At 35.4% G+C, this 15,541-nt stretch overlaps 1 protein-coding gene across 10 annotated transcripts in view; it reads right to left on the reverse strand.

Annotated features, from left to right (window-relative positions):
• The window catches only part of LOC119559353 (UDP-N-acetylglucosamine--peptide N-acetylglucosaminyltransferase 110 kDa subunit), a 286,535-nt gene that overhangs the window by 71,691 nt on the left and 199,303 nt on the right, over positions 1–15,541 (reverse strand). The gene's annotated exons all lie outside the window — the stretch shown is intronic.

A 15,541-nucleotide genomic window follows, 5' to 3' on the forward strand; every position in this document is an offset into this window, starting at 1 on the left:
TAATTATTTCTTCGCAACCGCCGTCGATACTCAAGACTTAGTGTTGATTCTCGTGCAGACATTTACAGGTGAAAGAAGAGAGTTATGCAACGCTTTTACCGACTTGGGTGACTTACCGACTTGATTTACGTAATTTTTAGATAGATTTTAATCTTTTGTTTTGGGGCTATTTCCAAGTGATACTTTCTAACTCTCGACTAGCCTAGCCTGGATTGTGAACAGCTTGGTTCCGAACCCCACGGACAACATGCTGCTGGCTAGATGTTTATAGCCTGTTCTTGTTCAGTTTGTCTTCCTTTAATTTATGTGTTGTTTCTTTCTGTTTTTCTGATTTAGGAGCTTGACTAGTTGGTTATTCAATTGTTTTTTAGCATACACGAGCCTTAATAATCACTGATGGCAAAGATTTATGTGAATTTCGACTGCACGCGGTGTGGCCAGAAATTGACGTTGGACTAAGTTTTGAAGTCAACCTTTCACTTAGAGTTCTCGAAACAGAATGCTGCGTAGGTCGGAATTCAAAAGCTGGGAGTTTAAGCATCCGACAAAAATCTAAATTTTGACGTTTCGCTTTGGATCACTTTCCGTCTTTATTTAGGCAATTTTGCTTGTTATTACATGGGGTTACATACTCAGGTAATTAACTCGGATAAGTAACGAGTGCTAGCTTTATTATTAGTTACTTTTCAAAAAATTTCGTTTAAAGATCTTAAGGTTGGTACATTACAACAGTTTAAATAAAAAGAAACGGGTGAAAGATTGCAAAGAGCAATGGAAAACAACACCAAAAGCTATTGGAACGCATGCACAACAGCGTACATAGAGTTACAATAGCATCGGACAGAATATTATTTCTTAACCCCAACGACATAGAATTCGTTAGTTTTAAAGTTTCTTTGCAACCTTCATCTATTTTTGTAACCTGTCCTTATCTTTCACCTGGATCCGACTTAATAATTTATGAGCACCATTTGTTTTCATGGGCACCTTGTCTTTCCGACAGGGATCTCTTGATTGTTTTGGGTGCTTTCAGTCTCCCTGAAATTTCTTGGTCCACTTCCACTGACTCACTTCTCTCTACACTATTATCTGTTCATGACGTTGTTTATGGTCTGTTAGAATTATCACTACAACAAGTAAGCTTTATACGTAATTCACTAAATAGACAATTAGATATTGTTTTCATTTGAGATCCGTCTTAAGTCATGGTATCTAGAATTGACGCAATTGTTGTTCCAGAAGATCGATATCATCCCACATTAGAACTAACAATTTGTCTTCCCTGCGTTGATTCCTTCTCTCCTTTACTTTTCCAACTAAAAGTAAATGCTTTCTTAAATGTGACTATAATAAACTCTACAACATGATTTTACCATATAATTGGACAAATTTATATAATTGCAAGAATATTGAAATAACTTCTGAACTATTTCATAGTGTCCTAAACTTATTTTTTAATAAATGTGTTCCTGATAGTGTCAATCCAAAGTTAAACCGGACTCCTTGGTTTACCAATGCGCTGCAAAGACTTAGACATCTTAAAACAAACTCTTATAAAAAGTACAAGAAGTCTGGTAAGCCATCCCATTTTTCACGATATGTGGTGGCTCATACTAATTTTAGTGTACTCAACAGCCATTGCTATTCCATGTATTTGAACCGATGTAAGGGATCCAAGGCAGTTTTATAACTTCGTTAATGCTAAGCGAAAGTCTTCAGCATTGAGGCATCTGCGGACCCCGGAATTGCTAATTTATTTGCTAAGTTCTTCGAAGCTACCTATAGTTCCGTTTCCTGGTCTAATACTAAGTACCCTAATCACTTAAATATGGCAAATTGTATTTTATCTGCTGTTATTACCTAAAGTTCTCTCTTAAATGATTTAGAAACTATAACGCCAACCTATTCTCCTGGGCCAGATGGACTCCCTAGGTGTGTGCTTAAGTTTTGTGCCCGAACTATTCGTAATGCGATTCTTAACTTTTTTTATTTGTCTATCTCACCATTTTTTTCATACTTTTTGGAAAGATTTATTTATTATTTCATTCCAATAAAAGAGTACGAAGGTAGATGTCCAGAACTATAAAGGAATTTCTGAATTGTCTTCAATTCTTTAAACATTTGAACGCATTATTACTTTTCTTTTGCAACATTTGTGCTCCTCTCTGATCTTTCCTTTAACGTAACTCACTCTCGTGTACTAATGTATGCTGATGATGTTAAGTTTTGTTTATCATATAATATTGAGTTTGGTTTCTGCTTGCAGTCAGATATTAATAGATTCCAGGAATGGTGTCAGTACAATCTTTTGAATTTAAACTATCTTAAATGCAACGTTATGACTTTCTATAGGGGTACCCTAACGTTCATGAGTTATTCTATTCACAACATGTCTCTGGACCGAATATATTCAGTTAGCGATTTAGGTGTTCTCCTGGATCCAAAACTTAAATTTGACTCCCTCTACTTTAAATAAATCTATGAGAGTTCTTGGGTATATAAAGCGTTGGTCTAAAGAATTTAATGATCCATCCTAATTTAAAATACTGCTCTTCGGTTTGGAGTCCACAATATTTATTTATTTTTCTTTTTATTTATCCGCCAACATATTTCGAATCCTTAACTGGCTACTGAAATAGGTCTTAGCTAATTACTAAAACCAGAGAAATATATGAGGCAGGGCAATCAATTTTGCCACCAAGTAAATCAAATCCAAGAGCAACTACATTTCTTCGATCTTGACGTGAGGACAGATGCACAAGACTACATTTAGCGGTATAAGAAGGAGCGGGATCTGTAAAATGGAGACTTTGAAGAGCAAAACGCAGGAAAAGCTTTTGCAATCGCTCTACGCGACGGATATGAACGACTCCAGTCGGGTTCCCAACAACCAAAGAAGAGAATAAACTAAGCTTAGTATGGGTCAAAGAAATGTGTTGCATTGCGCTTTATGAATCTATAAATTGCATATGCTTTAGGAATGATGTAGTTGATGTGTTCAATAAACACAGTTTTAGAATTGAAAATTATTCCTAAGTCTAGGCAATAGTTACTTGAGACAAGAAGATGAGTATTAATAGAATTCGAGCAGATAACATTATTTATTCGTTTGTTGCATCTAACTAAAAAGCATTTTAAGAAATTCAATGGAAGCAATGGAATATGCATTCCGAGAGCACCAATTGCCGAATCTATTTAAATTATTTTGGTGGAGTGCCTAAGTTGAGTTGACGGACTTGAATAAATTGAGGTCATCTGCAAGTAACAAAAACTCAGAGTCGTATAGGCACTTGCTTATATTATTAGAGCAGGAAGTCACACGGAACCAAATCAGGCGAATACGGTGGTTGCGTAACGATATGAGTCGAATTTTAGTCGATATGGTCACAAAGAACGAGTGAAATGAGAGCCGGTGCATTATCCTGAAAGGATATGAAAGGAAACTCGCTCGAAGGTCGTCCAAAACAGTCGTTCTGCCACAGAACATTGATGCAGTGCGTGAACATATAATGCAAGATCATCATGTGACATACCGTAAGACAGAGGCATCCTTGGTAATTTCTTCGACCAGCAACATTCGATATTGTATGAACACCTGGCCGTTAAAAAGGTTTTTCTCGTTGGAAATCAAAAAACTAAACAACAATCCACGTTGTGGGTCTTCAAAGTAGAGCCAAATCCAACGAAAGTTGTTCGTGAAAGAAGCATTTCGAAGAAAATGGTCACGTGTTTCTTCGGTAAAACTGGTCATGTGGCGACTGTTTCGCTTGAGCAACGCAGGACGGTCGATTCTGAGTGGTACACCACAATGTTGGAGTAATTCGAAAAAACGAACAAGAGAAGACGGATCATTGTGTACCATGACAATACAAGATCTCACACATTAACTCAAACCAACGCGTTTTTGACCGGCCAATATGTCGAAATGATGGCACATCCGCCGGACAGCCCTGACTTGGCACCCAATGACTTCTCTTTATTCCTGCACACCAAAAGAAAAATGATTCAAATTGTCAACTATTTTCGTCGCCTGAATATGCTGTTGAAGCATTACAAAATCATGCTTTGGAGATGTCTCAATCGGAATGGTAAAAGTGCTTCGGTTTGACCGCATCGAAGAGCGTATAAATCTTGCTGGAGAATATTTTGAAAGATAATAAATGATGATTTTGTTGATAAATATTCACATTTCATTATTCGGACAGAAATAAATATAGCATCCCTCTTATTCCTTCTTTAGAGTTTTAGATGGTGTACCACCCCATGAAAATTTAAAATAAATAAAAACACCTTACTTTTGCCCACAATAGTAAAAGACGAACTTGTAAGCATGACATATTTTAAATTTGGTTTTGGAAGATGTTGTCGAAAAGCACACCAGATGAAATAATGTTAATAAGGTCTATCGTGGGCCAGCAGTGACGCCCCGAGAACTTTCACAAGTAAGAACCGTTTGTACTTTTTATACCCGTTACTCGTAGAGTAAAAGGGTATACTAGATTCGTCAGAAAGTATGTAACAGGCAGAAGGAAGCGTATATATATTCTTGATCAGGATCACTAGCCGAGTCGATCTAGCCATGTCCGTCTGTCCGTCTGTCCGTATGAACGCTGAGATCTCGAAAACTATAAAAGCAACAATACTGAAATTAGGCATGAAGATTCCTGAGATTCCTGCGCAGCGCCAGTTTGTTTCAGCAGAGTGCTACGCCCACTCTAACGCCCACAAACCGCCCAAAACTGTGGCTCCTACAGTTTTGATGCTAGAATTAAAATTTTAACTGAAATGTATTGTTCTTATCAATACCGAAAAAAAGTTTGCCACGCCCACTTTAACGCCCACAAACCGCCCACAAACTTCAAAAAATCGTATATATAAACGTGGATATCTCGGAAACTATCAAAGATAGAGAATTGGGATCTCAGATTTAGATTCCGTAGCCTTGTACGTAGCGCAAGTTTGTTACGCGAATATGCCACGCCCACTCTAACGCCCACAAGCCGCCCAAATCTGTGGCGCCCACAATTTTCATGCTAGATACAAAATTTTAACTGAAATGTATTGGTCTCGTCAATACCTATCGATTAATCCAAAAAAATGTTGCCACGCCCACTCTAACGCCCATAACGCTTAAGTCTGTCTACCGCCGGTAGGTGGCGCATTTCAATCTCGCTTTGCTGCTTGCATATCTCCATTTCCCCTCGGTCCCATTAGCTGAGTAACGGGTATCTGATAGTCGAGGTACTCGACTATAGCGTTCTTCCTTGTTTTCAAATTGCACTTTTTAAAAGTGACTTCCAGCTATTGTGGAAGTATTTTGAAGACCTTAGAGCAGGGACCGTAATCATTATCAGGGGTGTCACAAAAATAATAATACTTGTTTAAAGCGCATATTGTACAAAATAAAAGAAAAAATGAAAAATTTGAATTACCCGCCAGGCAGCCCTGAACAGCTGCTTGCGGCTGCGGAATTGGTTTACTTAAATTTGTAAAATGTCAAGAAATTTAAAAGCAAACCAAAATGCCATCTGCACGAATTTTTGCTCTAGAGTACTTGCGAAGACAAAAACTTCGAGAGCTAGGATGCAAAATATGGCATCTTGTGCTGCTGACCTATATTTACACCTGAAAATTAGCAATGTTTATTAGTTTCTTATCAGCAACAACATTTCGACAACTACTCCGAAATTTGGTATTTTAAAGCTCGAGCTGTCAGGCTGGACGGTTTGGAGATTTTTTTTAGCCAATATTTTTCAAGACGGTTTATAAAATGATTACTTTTAAATATAACCCGATGTAAATATAAAAACTTTTCGGGGGAAGTTTGGTTGGAAGGGATTAAAGGATAATGTATACGATTTAAACAAAAAACTCAAACTATAATTATTATTTCTGAATTTTATTTTTAGTTTTAGTTTTACTATAAGTCTTACTCAAAATAAATCTGAAAACACGATTATGGCCATTATAACGGGTGCTTTAATATGATTTAAATTGGTTCTTTTTGGTTTGGCCATGAAGTTCAATCATACAAAGTTAACAAAGATGAAGTTAAACAATGAGCTAGTTTTAAAATGGATTAATGGTAAAAAATAGGAAATTCTGCAGGGGTATTTGGTGGTAGGTCTTTTTATTCGTGATAAGAAAACATTTTTTCAGCTTTTTAACTCTCGATGGAGATGCGGAAGTTCACAAGCTCAATTGCAAACTTAAATAAATAAAAAAAAATATTTTCAGGTTTTTCTTCGCGGATTATTTCGCTTAAGTTTTTCATATGTTTTGCTTAAGACCTTTTTGAAAACAATAAATGTTCATTGCATATTTAGACTGCATATTATTGACATGACCCAGAGATTCGCAGGTTTTGTTAGGAGGAGGTTTAATTCTTAAGGCGAAAAAAGAAAAATATTTGGACTCCATACCGTATTTGATAACAACAATTTGATTAGTGAAGCAAAAATTCTTCACGTTGCGAGTGCTTTAGGTCGAATGCTCCATATGGTCAAGTGACCGAAAAAGTGCCCTTATTATCAGCATGATACTTTGCAATCATAATTTAACCCAAGAAAGGATAAACTTCAATCCGCGAATTCTTTAATTTTAACTTGGTCTTGAGACTTTTAAGATCTCACTGCTCAATCGAAAGCTATGAGGCCCATAAAAAAATGTAGTTAATCTAGTTACAAAAAAAGGTGTTCAAAAACGTTAACCCATTTTTTTTTTGCTACAAGAAAATTTTGTTAATTATGTACATATACTGAAACTGAATGGCCGAACCAACAATAACCAATTTGAATCATATTTAAATACTTTATACAATAGCCACAATCGCGTTTTGAGTTTTGTAAAATAAAATTATTGCCTAAGTATTGTAATAAAACTCACCAAATCATTTTTACCATTGATTTGTTAAAATAAAACTCATAAAATAAAAGTCATGGTGGATTTGCATACCAATTTGGATCTTATTAGAGTTCTTGATTGTTTTAAAAAATCTTTCTAAGTGAATGATTTTTTTAATAAAAAAAAAATTGGAAATAATAAATATTTTCGGTCTCTGCCTTAGAGAATACGTTTTAAGTAGTCTTAACTTTTCAGAGTTCGGCTTGGGAGTCTAGGTGTACGAGAAGTTGGGAATTAAAAACAACACAATAGAGAAAATTTGTAAAGTTATTGTTGCATACTTTTGTGTGGAAGGCTTACGTTAGGATAACTATTTTTAATAGTTTATCAACTATTTACTATTGGAATAACAAAATACAAACAAAGAAAATACAAATAAAAATACAACCATCCTCAATAGTTATAAGTAAACTCTCTGCGTTGGTCAATTTTACGAACCCAATTTTGTGGTGTGTACAAAAGTAAATGGAGTCTCGCCCAAGTAAATATCGAAGTAAAAGGAAAGTAGAAGAACGATGAAATAACACTGCAAGAAGTTTTGTTTGTTTTGGAGCTACGGCAAAATTTGCTTCCGGTTTCAAGAAACACTGACAGAGGCTATGAAGTTAATTTTTGTAAACAAGAAGCCATAATTGTGATAAACAATAAGAAGTCTGACTTAGGTAAATACGGGACGGACGCGGTGACATGGCTCAAGGCAATAAGCTTTTTTGTTTTTTTTGGGCCTAAAACGCTGTGCCGCTGTGACTTCAGCAGAGAAGTCGGCGCAGCGTAGAAGACAGCCTACGAAAACGGTCGTGCAATAAAGAGAGGCAGATATTCGGAGACTTCCATCTCTTTTTTGTCTTATAATCTGCCTGCACTCCGCGCTCGCAGAGACAAATATTGGCCGGTCCGTTATTTCTTTTGCGTCTCTGTTATGTTCGGCTAGCGACTTACATTTCGGCGGAAAATGTTTCGTGGAGCAGCGACATGTGAATGCCCTAATATTTTAGGAGCATTATTGTATTTACTTATAAAAGTAAATTATTTGATTATAGTAAAATAAAGTAAATTGAATTTACTTATAATGTTATGTTTACTTATTATACATTTTTATTACAATATAGTTTTTTAGTTTAGTTATAGAAATTTAGTCCGTTAGAATTGATTTCAATATTTAAAATATTTTAGTACTAACATTTTTAAAAAATTCATATTGTATTTTTTACTAAAGAAGTAAAAATTATACAGTCGGATATTTTTCGCTTTAGGAAGAGTATAGGTGCAGTGGCACGCGGCATAAGCGAAGAAGACTTGGTCCATTCTGTTTGAGTGATTGAAAGGGAAGCATCCCTTTTAATTGTACGCAGCAGAGTTACTTTAATTTTCTTTAAGTTAATATAATAAAGTCAGGTAAGTGCTACGTTAAGTTTGAGATGTTGTGCATTTATCTTATTTTAAAGTACGTAAATTTTGAAGGTATTCAATGGGTTCCGTTCGCCGAAAGTGAATAATGAAATGTTTTGTGCCAAAAAAATCCCGCAAAGGGTTTATACACAGCTCTAAAAGGTGAATATACAAATAAACAAGTAAATCGCATTTTTTAATCATATGCCCATACATTTTTTCAGGAGCGTTGGCCAAGGACTCCGAAGACCCGGACAAATAGTTGAGAAAGGCGAAAAAACAGAAATACTAACAATTATTGTCCCCTTTTTTAAAAACTAAATAAAACGATTTAATTAAAATGAATTTAAATTTAATTAAAATTGTATGTATTAAAAATTCTATATTTTCATAAGTGAAAACTCATGGGAAAAATTCTGAATTTCACAAGTGATTTCACTTGGGACGTGCCACTTGCAAGTGATTTCATAAGTTAAAACTCATTGGAAATATTATTATTTTCACAAGTGATTTCACGTGGGACGTGTCACCGGCACGTGACATTCTATACGAAAAATGAGTATAAGGAACAAGTGAAATCCCGTGGGACTTCGAAAAATTTTTATTGGAATTTTCACTTGTGAAAATGCGGACATCCCATACAATTTTCTATATGAAGTGTCACTTGTTCTTCACTTGTGCAAGAGGACATGTCCCACCCCTTCCTACGAAAACGATCGTGCAAGAAAGAGAGGCAGATATTCGGAGATTTCCCTCTCTTTCTAGTCTTATAATCTGCCTGCACTCCGCGCTCGCAGAGACAAATTTCGGCAGGTCCGTTTTTTTTTGCGTCTCTCCGTTATGTTCGGCTAGCGACTAATATTTCGGCGAAAAAATTTTCGTAGATCAGCGACATGTGAATGCCCTAATATTTAAGGAGCATTATTGTATATCGAAAATAAACAACTTTATTGTTTTATAAAAGTAAATTATTTGATTATATTAAATTTAAGTAAATTGAATTTACTTATAATGTTATGTTTACTTACTATACATTTTTATTACAATATAATTTTTTAGTTTATTTATAGAAATTTAGTCCGTTAAATTTGACTTAAATACTTAAAACATTTTCGAATTAACATTTTTAAAAAAATTCATATTGTATTTTTTACTAAAGAAGTAAAACTTATACAGTCGAATATTTTTCGCTTTAGGAAGCGTATAGGTGCAGTGGCACGCGGCAATTCAACAACAACAAAAAATGCTATATTTTCATAAGTGAAAACTCATGGGAAAAATTCTGAATTTCACTTGTGATTTCACTTGTGACGTGTCACTTGCAAGTGATTTCATAAGTTAAAACTCATTGGAAATATTATTATTTTCACTAGTGATTTCACGTGGGACGCGTCACAGTCACGTGACATTCCATACGAAAAATGAGTATAAGGAACAAGTGAAATCCCGTGGGAACTCGAAAAATTTTCATTTGAATTTTCACTTGTGAAAATGCGGACATCCCATACAATTTTCTATATGGAGTTTCACTTGTTCTTCACTTGTGCAAGAGGTCATGTCCCTCGGGAATCACCTTGTGATTCACAAGTGAAACTTTTTTTTTGGAACTGAACCCTTCAGTTCTGCAGTACGGACGCGGTGACATGGCTCAAGGCAAAAAGCTTTTTGTTTTTTTTTTGTGCCTAAAACGCTGTGCCGCTGTTGACGTCAGCAGAGCAGTCGGCGCAGCGTTGAAGACTGCCTACAAAAACGGTCGTGCAATAAAGAGAGACAGAGAGACAGGTTATAGAAATTTAGTCAGTTAAAATTGATTTAAATATTTAAAACATTTTAGTATTAACATTTTTTAAAAATTCGTATTGTATATTTTACTCAAGAAGTAAAAATTAAATAGTCGGATATTTTCCGCTTTAGAAAGGGTATAGGTGCAGTGGCACGCGCCAACAGCGAAGAGATAACAAAAGAAATCAAGCAAAGGGGTGAGAAGAAGACTTGGTGCATGTTTGAGTGATTGAAAGGGAAGCATCCCTTTTAATTGTACGCAGCAGAGTTACTTTAATTTTCTTTAAGTTAATATAATAAAGTCAGGTAAGTGCTACGTTAAGTTTGAGATGTTGTGCATTTATCTTATTTTAAAGTACGTAAATTTTGAAGGTATTCAATGGGTTCCGTTCGCCGAAAGTGAATAATGAAATGTTTTGTGCCAAAAAAATCCCGCAAAGGGTTTATACACAGCTCTAAAAGGTGAATATACAAATAAACAAGTAAATCGCATTTTTTAATCATATGCCCATACATTTTTTCAGGAGCGTTGGCCAAGGACTCCGAAGACCCGGACAAATAGTTGAGAAAGGCGAAAAAACAGAAATACTAACAATTATTGTCCCCTTTTTTAAAAACTAAATAAAACGATTTAATTAAAATGAATTTAAATTTAATTAAAATTGTATGTATTAAAAATTCTATATTTTCATAAGTGAAAACTCATGGGAAAAATTCTGAATTTCACAAGTGATTTCACTTGGGACGTGCCACTTGCAAGTGATTTCATAAGTTAAAACTCATTGGAAATATTATTATTTTCACAAGTGATTTCACGTGGGACGTGTCACCGGCACGTGACATTCTATACGAAAAATGAGTATAAGGAACAAGTGAAATCCCGTGGGACTTCGAAAAATTTTTATTGGAATTTTCACTTGTGAAAATGCGGACATCCCATACAATTTTCTATATGAAGTGTCACTTGTTCTTCACTTGTGCAAGAGGACATGTCCCACCCCTTCCTACGAAAACGATCGTGCAAGAAAGAGAGGCAGATATTCGGAGATTTCCCTCTCTTTCTAGTCTTATAATCTGCCTGCACTCCGCGCTCGCAGAGACAAATTTCGGCAGGTCCGTTTTTTTTTGCGTCTCTCCGTTATGTTCGGCTAGCGACTAATATTTCGGCGAAAAAATTTTCGTAGATCAGCGACATGTGAATGCCCTAATATTTAAGGAGCATTATTGTATATCGAAAATAAACAACTTTATTGTTTTATAAAAGTAAATTATTTGATTATATTAAATTTAAGTAAATTGAATTTACTTATAATGTTATGTTTACTTACTATACATTTTTATTACAATATAATTTTTTAGTTTATTTATAGAAATTTAGTCCGTTAAATTTGACTTAAATACTTAAAACATTTTCGAATTAACATTTTTAAAAAAATTCATATTGTATTTTTTACTAAAGAAGTAAAACTTATACAGTCGAATATTTTTCGCTTTAGGAAGCGTATAGGTGCAGTGGCACGCGGCAATTCAACAACAACAAAAAATGCTATATTTTCATAAGTGAAAACTCATGGGAAAAATTCTGAATTTCACTTGTGATTTCACTTGTGACGTGTCACTTGCAAGTGATTTCATAAGTTAAAACTCATTGGAAATATTATTATTTTCACTAGTGATTTCACGTGGGACGCGTCACAGTCACGTGACATTCCATACGAAAAATGAGTATAAGGAACAAGTGAAATCCCGTGGGAACTCGAAAAATTTTCATTTGAATTTTCACTTGTGAAAATGCGGACATCCCATACAATTTTCTATATGGAGTTTCACTTGTTCTTCACTTGTGCAAGAGGTCATGTCCCTCGGGAATCACCTTGTGATTCACAAGTGAAACTTTTTTTTTGGAACTGAACCCTTCAGTTCTGCAGTACGGACGCGGTGACATGGCTCAAGGCAAAAAGCTTTTTGTTTTTTTTTTTGTGCCTAAAACGCTGTGCCGCTGTTGACGTCAGCAGAGCAGTCGGCGCAGCGTTGAAGACTGCCTACAAAAACGGTCGTGCAATAAAGAGAGACAGAGAGACAGGTTATAGAAATTTAGTCAGTTAAAATTGATTTAAATATTTAAAACATTTTAGTATTAACATTTTTTAAAAATTCGTATTGTATATTTTACTCAAGAAGTAAAAATTAAATAGTCGGATATTTTCCGCTTTAGAAAGGGTATAGGTGCAGTGGCACGCGCCAACAGCGAAGAGATAACAAAAGAAATCAAGCAAAGGGGTGAGAAGAAGACTTGGTGCATGTTTGAGTGATTGAAAGGGAAGCATCCATTTTAATTGTGTGCAGTAGAGTTACTCTAATCGTTTTTTTAAGTTAATATAATAAAGTCAGGTAAGTGCTGCATTAAGTTTAAGATGTTGTCCATTGATCTTACTTTAAAGTACGTAAATTTTGAAGGTATTCAATGAGTTCCGATAGCCGAAAGTGGATGACGAAATGTTTTGTGCCAAAAAAAATCCCGCAAAGGGTTTATACACAGCTATATTAGGTAAATATACAAATTAAAAAGTAAAACGCATTTTTTAATCATATGCCCATACATTTTTTCAGGAGCGTTGGCCAAGGACTCCAAAGACCCGGACAAATGTTTGAGAAAGGCGATGACGAACGTGAAAACAAACTAACAAAACAAAAAACAGAAATACTAACAATAATTGTCCCCTTATTGAAAATCTGAATAATACAATCAAATTAAAATAAATTTAAATGTAATTAAAAATGTATGCATTTTAAATTCTATATTTTCATATAATAACTGAAAATCGGAATAATACGATCTAATTCAAATAAATTTAAATGTAATTAAAAATGTATGTATTTTAAAGTCTATATTTTCATAAGTGAAAACTCATGGAAAAATTCTGATTTTCACAAGTGATTTCACTTGGGACGTGTCATTGCAAGTGATTTCATAAGTGAAAAGTCCTTGGAAATATTCCTATTTTCACTAGTGATTTCACGTGGGACGTGTCACCGGCACGTGACATTCCATACGAAAAATGAGTATAAGGAACAAGTGAAATCCCGTGGGACTTCGAAAAATTTTCATTTGAATTTTCACTTGTGAAAATGCGGACATCCCATACAATTTTCTATATTCCTACGAAAACGATCGTGCAACAAAGAGAGGCAGATATTCGGAGATTTCCCTCTCTTTCTAGTCTTATAATCTGTCTGGACTCCGCGCTCGCAGAGACAAGTTTCGGCAGGTCCGTTTTTTTTTTTTTTTTGCGTGTCTCCGTTATGTTCGGCTAGCGACTAATATTTTTGCGGAAAAATTTTCGTGGAGCAGCGACATGTGAATGCCCTAATATTTTAGGAGCATTATTGTATATCGAAAAAAAAGTAATATTGTTTTATAAAAGTAAATTATTTGATTATAGTTAAACTAAGTAAATTAAATTTACTTATAATGTTATGTTTATTTATTATACATTTTTATTACAACATAATTTTGTAGTTTAGTTATAGAAATTTAGTCCGTTAAAATTGATTAAATTATTTAAAACATTTTAGTACTAACATTTTTAAAAAAATCGTGTTGTATTTTTTACTCAAGAAGTAAAACCTAGTTATTCAGTTATTTTTGCTTAAGAAAGGGTATAGGTGCAGTGGCGCGCGCCAAAAGCGAAGAGAAAACAAAAGAAATCAAGTAAAGGGGTGAGAAGAAGACTCGGTGCATTCTGTTTGAGTGATTGATAGGGAAGCATACATATTAATTGTGCGCAGCAGAGTTACTTTAATCGTCTCTTTAAGTTAATATAATAAAGTCAGGTAAGTGCTACGTTAAGTTTGAGATGTTTAAAGTACGTAAATTTTGAAGGTATTCAATACACAGCTCATAAGTGAAAACTCATGGGAAAAATTCTGAATTTCACAAGTGATTTCACTTGGGACGTGTCACTTGCAAGTGATTTCATAAGTGAAAACTCATTGGAAATAACCTGTCTCTCTGTCTCTCTTTATTGCACGACCGTTTTTGTAGGCAGTCTTCAACGCTGCGCCGACTGCTCTGCTGACGTCAACAGCGGCACAGCGTTTTAGGCACAAAAAAAAAACAAAAAGCATTTTTCCTTGAGCCATGTCACCGCGTCCCTACTGCAGAACTGAAGGGGATGGCTAAGAATGGAAAGGCATTCGGAATAAACTTTAAGCAAGGGAACAAACTTTTGCAGTGCGAAATTTTATTACAGAAAATCAAGCAGCAAATCACTACAAAAGCGCCACAGAGAGAATAACTAAAATTGCACTGGAAATTGTTTACAATGCTGTGTGCGGACCGATCCGTACCTAGTCCATGAGGGGACACAAATATTTTATACTGTTCAGAAAACGTTTATAAGCAGAAAACTAAAGTACTTAAAGCGCATTAATCCTACAAAGCCTTTGCTGAAAATTGGCGAAGAGCAGCATGCGGCACTACGACGAGGCAGAAGTCGCCCCAAAATACTAAAACCGAACAGCGTGGGAGACCGCGAAAAATATATCAAGCAGTACGTGAAGATCGTAATATAGATGCACAAGAAAACGATGATGGGGATCCAGATATCACAGATAACTCTCTTGAGGATGTGTTCGAGGAGTGTGAAATGGCTTTTGAGGCGGCTGCAGGAGATTTATTGATATTCAAGGAAGCACAAAGTTCAGGAGTTGCGATCTATTAGGCACGAGTAGTCTAGGTCGAGTTATGGCACAGATTCTCAACAGCACATGAAAAGTCGAAGAGCGTCCAGATATTCGAAAGGAAACAGGATGGTTTTCCATACCAGAAAAAAGGCTCGTTTAGTAGTGTACTAGGATTTCTTTGAAACTTACCTGTATTTAGGTTTACGTTGACGACAATATCCGCTAAATATGCCAAGGGAATGAATCAGATGCATGTAGTCAACGCCTATCTTAGTGGCGAGCTTGAGGAAAAGGTATTCATGGATATTCCAGACCATTTAAACGAGTTCATAAAAAAAAACAAGGAAGAACGCTATAGTCGAGTACCTCGACTATCAGATACCCGTTACTCAGCTAATGGGACCAAAGGGAAATGGAGATATGCAAGCAGCAAAGCGAGATTGAAATGCGCCACTTACCCGTGATCTCAATATATGGTTATATGGGCGGTAAACAGATTAAAGCGTTATGAGCGTTAGAGTGGGCGTGGCAAAATTTTTTTGGATCAATCGATAGGTATTGACGAGACCAATACATTTCAGTTAAAATTTTTTATCTAGCATAAAAATTGTGGGCGCCACAGGCCTGGGCGGTTTTTGAGCGTTTCGTGGGCGGTTTTCGTGGGCGTGGCATATTCGCGTAACAAACTTGCGCTGCGTACAATGCTACGGAATCTAAATCTGAGATCCCAATTTTCCATCTTTGATAGTTTCCGAGATATCCGCGTTAAAATTTACGATTT

This window comes from Drosophila subpulchrella, unplaced genomic scaffold, assembly GCF_014743375.2.
Source record: "Drosophila subpulchrella strain 33 F10 #4 breed RU33 unplaced genomic scaffold, RU_Dsub_v1.1 Primary Assembly Seq22, whole genome shotgun sequence".
Classification (NCBI taxonomy): Eukaryota; Metazoa; Arthropoda; class Insecta; order Diptera; family Drosophilidae; genus Drosophila; species Drosophila subpulchrella.